Source organism: Panthera leo, chromosome F3 (assembly GCF_018350215.1).
Source record: "Panthera leo isolate Ple1 chromosome F3, P.leo_Ple1_pat1.1, whole genome shotgun sequence".
NCBI classification, from domain to species: domain Eukaryota; kingdom Metazoa; phylum Chordata; class Mammalia; order Carnivora; family Felidae; genus Panthera; species Panthera leo.
In genome coordinates, this window is record NC_056696.1 from 31241351 (window position 1) to 31253764 (window position 12414).

Genomic DNA, 12414 nt, shown 5'->3' on the forward strand with positions numbered 1-12414 from the left:
AGCCATCTGGATCCCTCACCCTTCAACAACCCAGCAAATTCCTGCCACACTGGTTCTGTTTATCACTGGGGCTGGCAGTGATTTTTGTCAGCCAGCCATTCACCCGTCAGCCAGTCAACAAATGCCTGCTGAGGGCTAGGCACGGTGCTGGGCGATGGAGGTGCAGAGCAGAGCGAGGCGGAGACCCCGCTCTCAGAGAGAGGGCCCCCCCCCTCCTCGGGGAGGTGGGGTGGGACAAGGTTCGTCAGGGGAGAGGCAGAGGACCCTGTGGGCCCCCGGGGCCTGCCTTTCTGTTTAATGCAGTCTGTCTCCATTGCAGACTCACAGAAGGAGCTTTGAGGTAGTAGCTTTGAGGAGCACGCTGCCCGGGCTGAAGCCGCCTCTGTCCCCCGCCCATGTATGGAAGCAGCGGAGATGCCCCTCACTGATCCCCCTTCTCCCCCCAGCACACAGAAACTCGAGGATGCTTAGTGAGAGGCCTGAAGGGACTCAGGACCTGGCCCTTCTGCCCATGGTCGTGGGTGGTGGTCCTTCACCCTGGATGTGGTTTCCAAAACTGAGTGCCGTGGCCCAACTTCGTGCCACCCTGATGGGAGGCAGCAGGTGGAGAGATTGACAGCACAGGTGGACACCCAGGTGCAGGTTGGGGCAAGTGACCTGACCACTCTGTGCCTCATTTTCCCCTCTACGGTAGGAGCTGCACTAGGCCCGCTTCACTGGAGTGTATGTGAATTAACGGACACATACAGCTGACAGCATGGAGGGCACATAGCAAGGGCTCAGTAAATGACAGCCCTGTTGCCTCATCGCACCCTCCGAAGGACGTCCTCTTTCTGCCTTCTTGTTCACACCTCCTTGGCAACTGTCCAGAGTCCAGAGAGTAAACTGCCTGGGAAGAATGCAGGAACAAAAATACTCGGCTGTGTTGGGAACTTCCCATGTGCAGCTGGTCCTTGATCCGCAGGCTTCCCCTGGGAGCTGCTCTGTTGGAAGAGTGAACTCAAATCCTGGCTCTGTCACGCCCCTAGTGGTGGTCTCGGGGAAGTCACCCAAACTCACCCGGCCTCAGTTTCTACCCCTGTCAATGTGGATAATACCACCACCCTCAAATCCTAGTAGAGTATTAAGTAATATAATATAGGAGTGGCCACCTGTCTTCACTCACGATAGAGCAGGAGAGGGTGGAGTGCCGAAGGAGGGGACAACCCGAGCCCAGTGGGGTGGTCATGAGCCAGAGGGAGGCACATGACACTTGACTGGAGTCCGTAATGCCAACAGCTGCACTTGAGAACACTCGCTGCATGCTGGTGCCACGCTGAAAGTTCTCTCGATTACGTACCTCACTGCGTCTTTACAGAAGCCTCACGAATTATGTCTCGTGCCCATATCGCAGATGAGCAAAGGGGAGGCTGGGCAGATTGAGGAACCTGTCGAAGGTGGCCCGGCTCAGATAGAAGTGGCAGAGCCAGGATTCAAACCCGAGCTCTCGACCATCATGGCCCCTCCCCAGTGCTGCCTGCTGGGGGTGAGGAGCAGAGTCTGTCCCACGGGGCCTGAGGGGCTGAGTCACTACGTCCCTCACCTGTAAAATGGACATAATCATTCCAGCTGTGCAGGGAATGTGCGACATGGGCTTGGTGGTCCTCGCCCCTCTCCAGCCCTCGGCGGGAAACACTTTATAAACAGAATATGACTTACCCGCCCTGCTGCCTGGAGCCGGATCTCTTGCCATGCCAAATTGTTGGAATGGTTCAGTGACAAGTGTGTTATTAGGAAGAAATTTATGTGCCTTCTTCAGAGTGAGTCACCGAATCCCTGTGGTGAGAGGCATGGGGAAGGGGCCCTCTGTTAGCTAACTGGGGGACCCTGGCCCCAGCTGTCCCGGGCCTGGCTACCTCCCCAGGCCCTCACTAGAGGGTCAGCACTGACCAGTGATGGGGGGGGGTGGTAAAGGGAGGGGTGGAGGGACAGCCCTCCATTTAGGGAAAGGTGGGGCCTGTGCTGGGTTTACAGAGACCTCACAGGGGGCGTGACAGGCTCCAGAAATCTCTGCTTGCCACCGAATTTCCCAAGATGTTTTTGAGTCAGGCTCCAGGCCTCTCTCTGACCCCTCTCCAAGCGTGTTGCACAACCCTCCCCAGGAATAGGTCCGCGGCAAATATGTCAAGAGTTTGGGTGAACCCTCTTCTCTCTGAGACCTTTGAATCCCAGAGGAGGAAGATGGTCTAGAATTAAACTTCAGAGAGAGGAAGAATTAGCTGAGGCGTTGCAGTTCTGCTGGGATTTTTTTTTTCCCCTTAAAAACTATACAACGCCATGTGCAGAGAAGCTCTAGCCTTAGAAGTTGACTCTAGCAGGCAGCAACGTGGAACAAGAAAGCATCTGTCAGGGAATAGCAGATGACCTCCTTGAGCAGAAGTCACTGCAAGTGGCTACACAAGGCTGCCCCTTCTCTGCCTGCTCCTGGGTGTGGTGTGAGGGGTTTTCTTGATGCACTGGAACCCAGAGGGTGGCCTGGAGCATTCACGTGGGCCTCAGGACATGTGGACCACCTGCCGACACTGGCAGTGTCCATAACGCAGACGAGGTGCAAACCAGCTCACTTCACTGGTGGCTGCTTACCTGGTCACCCACATTTCGCAAACAGCTGAAGGGCAGCCAGGAGGCAGGACCAGACCACCGGGCAGCACCAGTGGGGTCCACAGTGTCATTCACAGCGAAGCTCACCCCGTCTCCAACAGAGGAGCCAGGCTGGCTTTTTCAGGTCCTGCTGCCTCTTGATTTCACCATAATCCTAACATGACAAATAATTTTATTTCTCAAACCAGACCACATTAGAAGGAAGGAAAGCCTCTAGAGCTAAGATGTTCAGTATGTGGGGGTTAGTGACTTCCCTGAGAATCCAAGCAAAACTGTGGACTTGTGCTCCAGAATAATGCATACACACCCAGTGTGTTCCATGCAATATCAGGGGGTTCTTGGCCCTTTGGGGCTCACCCATAGAACCCAGGTTAAGATTTATAGCTGTGGAAATAGGCACACCTGTGAGCTGGCTGCCCAAACCCTCGACAGCAGACACAGCGGCTTTTAGCCCTTCCCCACCGTATGGAGCCAACTCCCCCATACCTGACAGGTGATGGCATTCATCACAATGGCCCTATCAGAGCCCGGCTATGCTCGGTGCTCCCGCCTAAGAAAGTAGAGACACACTGGGGCACCTGGGTGGTTCAGTCGGTTGGGCGTCCGACTTCGGCTCAGGTCATGATCTCGCGGTCCGTGAGTTCGAGCCCCGTGTCAGGCTCTGTGCTGACAGCTCGGAGCCTGGAGCCCATTTCAGATTCTGTGTCCCCTCTCTCTCTGCCCCTTTCCCCGTTTGCACTCTGTCTCTCTCTGCCTTTCAAAAATGAATAAATGTTAAAAAAATTTTTTTAAAAGAAAGAAAGTAGAGACACACACGAAACACTAATGAACATGTGCGACGTGTCAGGCATTCTTCTCGATACGTTATCTGTTTGAATTTTTTGGACCCTCGCGACAGCCCTGTAAGATTATTTCTGTAAGGAGCTCAGACTTAGATTAGTCTTATTCCTCAGTTTCCATTTTCAGTGGTTAAGTTAATTGGAGATGTGATGTTTTCCCGGAAAAATCGCTTACTATTGAACACTTGCTTTGTGTCACACATTGTGCTAAGTATGGATTTTACACGTCTTCATTTATTATACACAAAACCACATTTTATAGATAAAGAAATGAAGGCCTTTAGCCTTTTGGAACATTGCCCTGAGATCACCCCTCAAGGAAACTAGTCTAGCCTATTAGAAGGTGAGGGACCAGTGGAGGAGAACTGAGGCACCCCAGCCGAAAGCCAGCACCAACCACCAGACATAGAACAAGGCCAACTTGTGTTTTCCAACCCAACCAACTCGCTAAATGCAGTTTCACAAGTGAGCCCAGGTGAAACCAGCAGATGAACCACCCAATCAATCCACAGAATCATGAAAAACAGTATAACTATTGTCATTAAAAAAATTTTGTTTAATGTTTATTTTTTTGAGAGACAGAGAAGGAGAGAGAGAGAGACAGAGTGTGAGCAGGGGAGGGACAGAGAGAGAAGGAGACACAGAACTCCAAAGCAGGCTCCAGGCTCTGAGCTGTCAGCGCAGAGTCCTATGTGGGGCTGGAACTCAGGAACCGTGAGATCATGACCTGAGCCAAAGTCAGACACTTAACTGACTGAGCCACCCGGGCGCTCCAGCTGTTGTCATTTTTTTTTTTTTATGTGCATTTCTTTATTTTGAGAGAAAGAGAGTGGAAGAGGGAGGATCCCAAGCAGGCTCCATGCCGTCAGCACAGAGTCTGATGTAGGGCTCGAACTCATGAACTGTGAGATCATGACTTGAGCTGAAATCAAGAGTCGGATGCTTAACCAACTGAGCCACACAGGTGCCCCAAAACTATTGTCATTTGAATAGTTTTGGGGATGATTTGTTATTTAACAATGGATAACTGATACAGCCTCCTAGATCCCACTTCACTTACCCTTTCCCCCCAAACGACCACTAACAGCGGCCTTACAAAGGCATTGAGCCAGAATGAGAAGATCACCCGGGAGGGAAAACCTGCAAACATTTGCTAGATGGGCAGGTGGGTAGAGGAGTAGTCTCTGATGGAGTAGAGATGAGAAAGTGACAATCCACATGGAGGCAGGAGAAGCACAGGATGACACGTGGGCCAAGGAGCCCCAGAGAACCTCCAAAGTCTGGGTGTTTTTAAAGGCACCGGGTACCACAGAAGACAGGAGCAAGGCGCAGTGCTAGGACGCAGGAAGCCACGGCTGACTCTCTTTTTTCCCCAGGAGAGACCAGAAGTTGTTATCCAGAGAAGCTGAACTGAAGGTGCTCTGGACTCCAGGACATTGGTCCCCGCGGAGGGTGACAGGGAGGTAGGAGCTTGGAAACCGGGAGATTAATTAAAAACTATAAATAAATGATGGGCCGTCAGATTCCCTGCCTGCTCCCAAAACCCCAGCAGCTAGGTGTCACTTCCCTTCCATGCAGGCAGCTGGAATATTCTTCTCTGGGTAGATTTTCTTTCTCACCCCCCACCCCCTACTCCTAGGAAAAGACCTTCATAAAATGTTGTATGAGGAGTCTCAGTAAAACAGCCTTTGAGCCATCTGGTCACCCTACTATGAAGTCAGCGGTACTGTAACCCTGTCTTTCTCTTAAATATGAAGGGTCACCAGACATTTGAAATGAAAGAGGTCAAAACGGGGGGGAAAACAGGGGGTGAACTCTGAGGAAATAGCATAGAGTAAGCAGAAGAACCTGACTTTTTTTTTTAAAGAACTTATAAATTAGTAACCTCAGGGAAATATGACAGAAATAGAATTCCATGAAAAAGGAACAGAGAAGAAAGAGTTCTTGGAAATTTAAAATATGATAAGAAAGGTTAAAAACTCAGGAGAAGGTGCCCAGCATGATTCACAAAAAAACTATCCACACCGGAGACCGTCAGTATCAAACTTTCGAACACGGAGGATAAAGTGAATGTCTGGGAAACCCCAGAAAAAGAAAAACACTTAAGAGACAAAGGAATGGGGGGGTGAGAGGGGCATCAGACTTCTCTCCGGAAGCACCAGATACAAAATAATGGAAGGATGCCTTCCAAATTCAGAAGGAAAATGATTTTCAACGCAGAATCTTATGCTCAGCCAAATCAATCAAATGCAAAGGGAAAATTAAAGAATAACTTTTTCAGACATGTAGGACTCAGAAACCATTCTCATCATGAAAGAGAAGTCGATGGCACACAGAAACAGGGGCTTCAGCAAAGGAAAATCAGAGGGGAGTCTCGGGGCTAAGAGGGAGGGGCCATTCTGGAGAGGAGAGGCTCCCAGGGCCTCGAGGAGAAGGGAAGGGCTGACACATTTACCTAGGTGAGTGGTGGGAAATGATCGCCGGGCCTCCGATAGATCCACTAAAGGAATTAGAGGAAATTGCTTTAAGTAGAAGAAACTAAGAAATGGGAAGGAGGTGGGGGATTACTTGTTCTCAGAAATAATACATAAGAAGCGCCTGGCTGGCTTGGTTGGTCTTAATCTCAGCGTCGTGAGTTCAGGCCCCACACCGGGTGTGGAGTGTACTTTAAAAAGGTAATAATAATAATAACAATAATAATAATAATATATAAGAAATAGAATTTAGGTGAATATTTTGAAACCTGGAGTTAAGAGCAGAAGAAAAGCTGCTGCTGAGTTGAAAGTGGTTGCCTCAGAGGAGCAGAGAAGATTGGGGCTGGTTTCTGCTGTGTCTTTTAGCCTTGTTTGATATTTATTTACTTATTTATTTATTTATTTATTTATTCATTCATTCATTCATTCATTCATTCAATCTATTTATTTATTGGGAGGGAAGGGGCAGAGAGAGAGGGAAAGAGAGACGCCCAAGTAGGCTCCACACTGAGAGCATAGAGCCCAATGTGGGGCTCGATCTCACAAACCATGAGATCATGAGGTCAGATGCTTAACTGACTGAGCCACCCAGGCAGCCCCTAGCCCTGTTTGATTTGTAACTATGGGCATAGGTCACTTGAATAAAATAAACATTATTGTTATTTATTTATTTATTTTTTAGAGAGAGAGTGTGTGTGAACAGGAAAGAGGGGCAGAGGGAGAGAGAGCGAGCAAGCGAGTGAGCATGGATCATGACCTGAGCTGAAATCAAGAGTCAGACGCTTAACCAACTGAGCCACCCAGGGGCCCCCAAATATTAATTTTTATATGGAAACAAGAGCATGGGTTTGAGAGTTCAATGACGGTGTTTAAATCTCTCTCTACTCTTACAGGCGGCAGCACTTGGGTCAGGCCACTGGCCTTCCTCAGCCTCAGGTTCCTTATCTACCTTGCAAACCTGAAGTGAGGATTCAACATAATTTCTGTGAAGGGCTCAGCACAGAATAAATGCTCAATAAATGATAGCCATTATAGTTTTTTTAAGTGTATTTATTTTGAGAGAGAGAGAGAATAAGCAGGGGAGGGGCAGAGATTGGGGGAGAGAGAGAATCCCAAACAGGCTCTACACTGGCAGCACAGAGCCCGACGCGGGGCTCGAACCCACAAACTGTGAGCTCATGACCTGAGCCGAAACCAAGAGTCAGATGCTCAACCCGCTGAGCCACCCAGGCGCCCCATGGCCATTATAGTTTTTAAGATTTCTGAGAAATTCCATGGTAGAGAGCGAAAGCAAACTCCACTCCCGAGGTTTCAGAGGAGTCTATAGAAAGCCTGGAAAAGTGTCACCCTGACATCTGCCAGTACACTGTCCAGCTGTTATTAAGCTGCAGACATTCTGCAGGCCCCCACCCCGTCCACTCAGTATCTGGGTTATTAGCGATGGTGTGGTCAGCTTTCAGAGAAGGTTAGCAGGAGTTAGGGGTGTGCAGGGAGCAGCTTTTCACGTAAAGGCCCAATTCATTCCCAGGGCCTGCTGGCTGCGTGAGGGTCTTCCTTCTGACGCAGTTGTCCCACACAAAACATTACCTCCGTGGAAGATGGGGCGTTCTGTGCAGAGCTGGGAGAAGGCAGCTTCAGGCTCATCTGGGGGTGAGGAGCACACTGGCATCAGGCAGAGAGGTCCCGCCCCTGACCTGTCTGGATCCTGGGCTAGAGCCACCAATAGGGCCCTGGTGCCCTACCCAACCACGGGGGCCTTGAAGGAGGCCCTGAGGCTGAGTATGCTGACCCCCTGGCCTCACTACGTACACAGATTTATTTCAACAAATATATTGAGTGGGGAAAAGTCTGGAGAGAGAAAGAGACCCTAAAATGTTAACCACAGTTCTCTCTGAATGGCGGGATTTGAAGTGCTTTTCATTTCTTCCTGCTTATCTGTATATTTCAAGTTTTGTTCAACACTCATCCATTCTCTTTGTTCTTTTAATTAATAATAATCATAAAGAACAAGGTGACGAGTCCCTGCAAGGGGAGTGAGTGCCATAGGAGAAAGTTCCATGGCCCCTAAAACAGATGACCTTCAGCCCGAGAAATTCCATAACAGCAGGGAACATGTCAGTCCTCTGCCCGCCAGGATTTCTAGAATTCAGAGAACCCATTTTGGGAGGAACACAGGAGGGTTGGCAAGGAAGGATGATAGAAAAAAAAAAAAAAAGTCGGTACTTCAGCAACACTTACTCATGCAAATGTGCTGCTCTTCACTGTCAACTCACTCCCTCCTTATGAGGACCTCATGAGATCAGGTCAGTCATCGTCCCCACCGGACAGATGAGAAACTGCGGCCCAGTGAAGTTAAGCACCTGCCCAAGGTGCCAGCCGGAACATGAACACAAGCATCCAGCTCTGGGGGCTGGGCTGGTAACCACCGCACTATACAAGGCTGGGAGGCATAGAACTCCAGTCAGGGAGTGCGCGGGAGATGCTGAAATTTCAGGGATGCTCATTATTTCCTGAAGAAAAGTTCCTTTTTATTTCCTGGAGGTCTGCCCAGTGAGAGAGACCAAGGTCGCAGTCGTGGACTTGGGCATCCACCACTTTCAGCCTGGAACTGAGGCTCCGCTAACATCTCCTGGGACCTCATGCACCTGGCTGGTTTACTTGGTACCATCAGTGTCTAGGCCTGTGTCCTGCACATCACTGATTGTTGGATACTGATGATGTGGCCCCATTTTACCAGTAAGGAAACTGAGACTCAGAGAAGTTAAGGAAAGCATTCAAAAATCCCACCGCAAATAAATATTGGAGCTGGGTTTGGAGATTGGATTCTGATCCCAGGAACCGTGGCTCACACTCACCCTCTTGGACAGTCCTGTTTCAAGGTGTAGCATGTCACGAGACACATCTGTGGCCACCTGGGAGCCGCAGCGGCCAGTCATCCCAATGGGCAGCAGTCTAGGAGCAGGGGAGAGGGCAGCTGGGCCACAGGAGAAACAGAGTCACTGACAGGAAACAGCATGGAGTGGTGGTCAAGGGCATGGACTCGGGGCCAGATGTCCAAAATGTGGCTCTACTTAGTAACCATGTGACCCTGGGCAAGTTAATCACTCTGAGCCTCAGTTGCACTTTTGTAAACTAGAGGCAATATCTCATGGAGTTGTTACGAAAATTAACTAAATTAGTACATACGGAATACTTAGTACAGCAGCTGGCCCATGACAGGGATGTGTGTGTGTGTGATAAACAGCACCAAACTGGGTAAATGTCCACAGGATCCGTGCCTGAGGACCCAGCCACTTCTGTGTTCCATGTCCAAATCCACAGCAAGGGACTACCATTAACTGAGTGTCCTGTACCCACCTTTGCTACTGTATCAAAATATACCCGAAAATTTAATGACTTAAAACAACCACCATCTTTTTGCTCACGATTCTGTGGGTTAGTGATTTAGGCTGCTATCAGTGGGGCCATTCTTCTGTTGGTCTCACTAATGGGGCTGCAGCCAGCTGGGACATCAGCTGAGGGCTGTTTGCTTGACAGCAGGCTTTCTAAACCATAGCACTATTGACATTTGGAACCGGATAATTCTTTGTTGTGGGTATTCTGTGTCCTGTGCGTTGTAAGATGATGTTGAACAGCATCCTTGGTCTCTACCCACTAGATTCCAGTAGCACACACACAGACAATTAGGACAACTAAAAATACCTCCAAATGTTGGCAAATGTTCTCGGGGGCGGAGGGGGGGGGCGTGCAAAATTGCCCTCTGGCCAAAGACCACTGGTCCAGAGGAACTCAGCATGAAGACTTGTCTTTGCTCCTATAGTCTTGTCTTCCAGTAGCCCAGACTTCCTGATAGCAGGAGTGGTGGGGGACAGGAGGTGGCCCCAGCAGCAAGAGAGAGAGCAAGCCCCCACGCACAGATGCTGTGCAAGACTTTTCCTGCATCGCGTTTGCTGATGTTCCATTGACCAAAGCAGATCATATGGTCAGGCCCAGAGCTACATTGAGCAAGGATGACACAATGGTGTGGGAATGGAGGCCTCCAGATCTGGAGCCACCACTGTAACAATAACCACAGTAATTTGTCCACCATGCGGATGATGAGTGTTGCCGGTGGGCACACAGCAGCAGGGGAGGGGAATGTGACCTTGGGCAGGTCTCTTTCTCATTGTGACCTCGTCTGCACAATGAGGGAAGGGCTTATTCTGAGTGGTCCCCAGGCTCAGGGGCTCAGAGGTGCTAAGAGAGAGGTGGTTGATTTCATAGAGGCAGCGTGCATCACATCAGGGGGACCCTGGACCCTGCTGTGAGAGGGACCTTCCTTGGTCCTAACACACCCCAGACTGGCATCTGCTTGGCCCCGCTGGCCCTTCTAAATGGCCTTTCCCAGGCTAGAAAATCTTGGATTTTAAAATACAAACAGGACAAAATACTTTACAATCCTACAACATCTCGTGGGTCTCAAAAAGCTTCTCCATGCTCTGTTAGGTAAGATAACGTGCAAACTCCCACAGTGCAGCGTCTTAGCATAATAAAATCTTAGTTGACTGTCCAGAGCGGGTGATCCTGACTGGGGGGAAGGGACCCTGCCATCCAGGAAACCAGGCTGTGGTTTCCACGTTACCCTAGGCAATGACATCCTACTGGCAGATGGAAGGAAAAGCAAAGAATCACATGGGAAGCAGTCATGAGCCAGACCCGTGAGTGGCCACCTCCCTCTGCCCACGATCCATGAACCAGAAGTCAGTGGACATGGGGAGGGATAAGAGCTGGAAATGAAGGTAGTAGCTATGAGCTCAGGAAGAAAGGCAAACAGACTCAGTGAACTCAGAGTAGTTTCTACCACAAAACACACTTCCTCCTGATGTCTCCACAAGGGCCCTGGCAGGAAGGGATGTTCCTTTGTGCTCCCAGCTGGGCCTCTGTGTGGGGAGACAGGAGGGACACGGCTGACCTTTGAGTCCAAAAGTCAAAGCTAGAGCTTTCTTTTGCCATTTCACCTGACATATCATATAGAAGATGTGATATGATGTGATATGATATGGTATGATCTGATATGATCTATATTGGCAGGACCTGTGGGATATCTTCAGTTTCTGTGATCTGGTTTCTGGTATGCCCACCCCAACTTCTTCCGTACTCTGAGTCAGGGCTTGGGTTGACTAGGGGAATGCAGTACGGCTGGAAAAGGGAATCCGGCCCTCCCTTTCTCCCCTGCTCAGGCTCTAGGTGACAGCCCTGTCTTTGCCCCCTCCTTCTCTCCCTCGTCCTTTGAATTTGGGGTTAAGTTCTACCGAGTTCATCCCTTCAGTCTGCCCCACCCCCATTGCCATCACTGCTCCTCCCCGGTCACACCGCCATTACCAATTCAATCCGCCTTCTCTCAGCTTTGGACTCAAGCCCAGCCCTGGTGCTTATTATTAGCATTGTGAGTTGGAGCAAGTGACTTCAAGCCAGTGTCTCCATAAGGATGATAATCTTACCCAGAAGACATACAGTAAGAACTGTGTGAGCCAAACATTCAGGTAAAATGACTTTTGGAAACTGCAAAGCACCCTGCAATGCCCCCTGCTCCCACTGCTCCTCATCTGGGGAGGGGACCCCTGTCCACATCCTCAGGCCTCCTGTTGCCCGCAGGGAACTTCCATCCTTACCCTGGCAGTCCATATCTTCCACAGTCTGGCCAACTTCAGTTTCCACTTTTTCCCTTGATGGGTCCAGCCAGACAGAAGACTTGCCGTCTCCCACACATGGCCCTTGTTTCCCCCTTCTTCGAAATCTGTCTCCGTGCCTTTGAGTTCATTCCTCTTCCTAAATGCCTCTCCCGTTTTCACGTGCATCATCTCTCCCTTTGTTGCAAAGCAGGATACTAACTTTTTCATCAAGGAACTTCCACCCCTTCTGAATTCTTGTCATTCCCACTTGCAAACTGTTCTGCTTGTACTTAATGCCACAGGTTAAATTATAGCACATCAGCCTGGGTGCCCAGGACAGGCATACAGAACAAGACACGGCAAGACATGTACACGGCAAGACGGGGTCCTGGTCCTTGAGGGGCTTTCTGACTGCCTAGGAGGATAGACACAAATATAGTCAAGTACCCGCAACAGAGAAAGGCCTTTAGACAAGTGCTAAGGAGAGGAAGCAGTTCTGGATTCTGCAGAGAGGCTTCCCGGCCTCTCAGGTGAACCAAACTGGGCCTTGAAAGGTGCCTGGCATACCAGCAGGTGGAGAGGGAGAGGGAGGACCCCCAGTAGGGGACACGGAATGTGCAGTGTGGCACATTGGCTCAGGGATGTGGCTTCATACCCCTCAAGGGTGGGATTCCTGCTGGCTCATTTTCGCCTCCCCAGAGCAGTTCCCAGCCACAGGGCACTGTCTCCACTAGCCCATGATGAGTGTCACAGGGCCACGGAGCATCAGGGGCACCAGGCTGGGGGTGCTCTGCCCTGGGAAGAGCTTCC

At 50.2% G+C, this 12414-nt stretch overlaps 3 long non-coding RNA genes across 8 annotated transcripts in view; 1 reads left to right on the forward strand and 2 right to left on the reverse strand.

The window, feature by feature from the left end:
- Window positions 1-12414, forward strand: part of LOC122211639 — a 91980-nt gene that overhangs the window by 47338 nt on the left and 32228 nt on the right. For 5 of the 6 annotated variants that reach the window (XR_006198759.1, XR_006198760.1, XR_006198761.1 and 2 more), the window contains exons 4-5: window positions 4856-4942; window positions 6847-6975. This is a non-coding gene — a long non-coding RNA (uncharacterized LOC122211639). Of the gene's footprint in view, window positions 1-4855; window positions 4943-6846; window positions 6976-12414 lie in introns of those variants that run through there. The other variant, XR_006198763.1, reaches the window with a different exon arrangement.
- Window positions 1243-2756, reverse strand: LOC122211641. The gene is made up of 3 exons (XR_006198766.1): window positions 2623-2756; window positions 1699-1815; window positions 1243-1582 (listed from the first exon to the last, which is right to left on the reverse strand). It is a non-coding gene; the product is annotated as an uncharacterized LOC122211641 (long non-coding RNA).
- Window positions 7175-10049, reverse strand: LOC122211640. Its single transcript, XR_006198765.1, has 4 exons — window positions 9656-10049; window positions 8809-8927; window positions 8192-8393; window positions 7175-7597 (listed from the first exon to the last, which is right to left on the reverse strand). It is a non-coding gene; the product is annotated as an uncharacterized LOC122211640 (long non-coding RNA).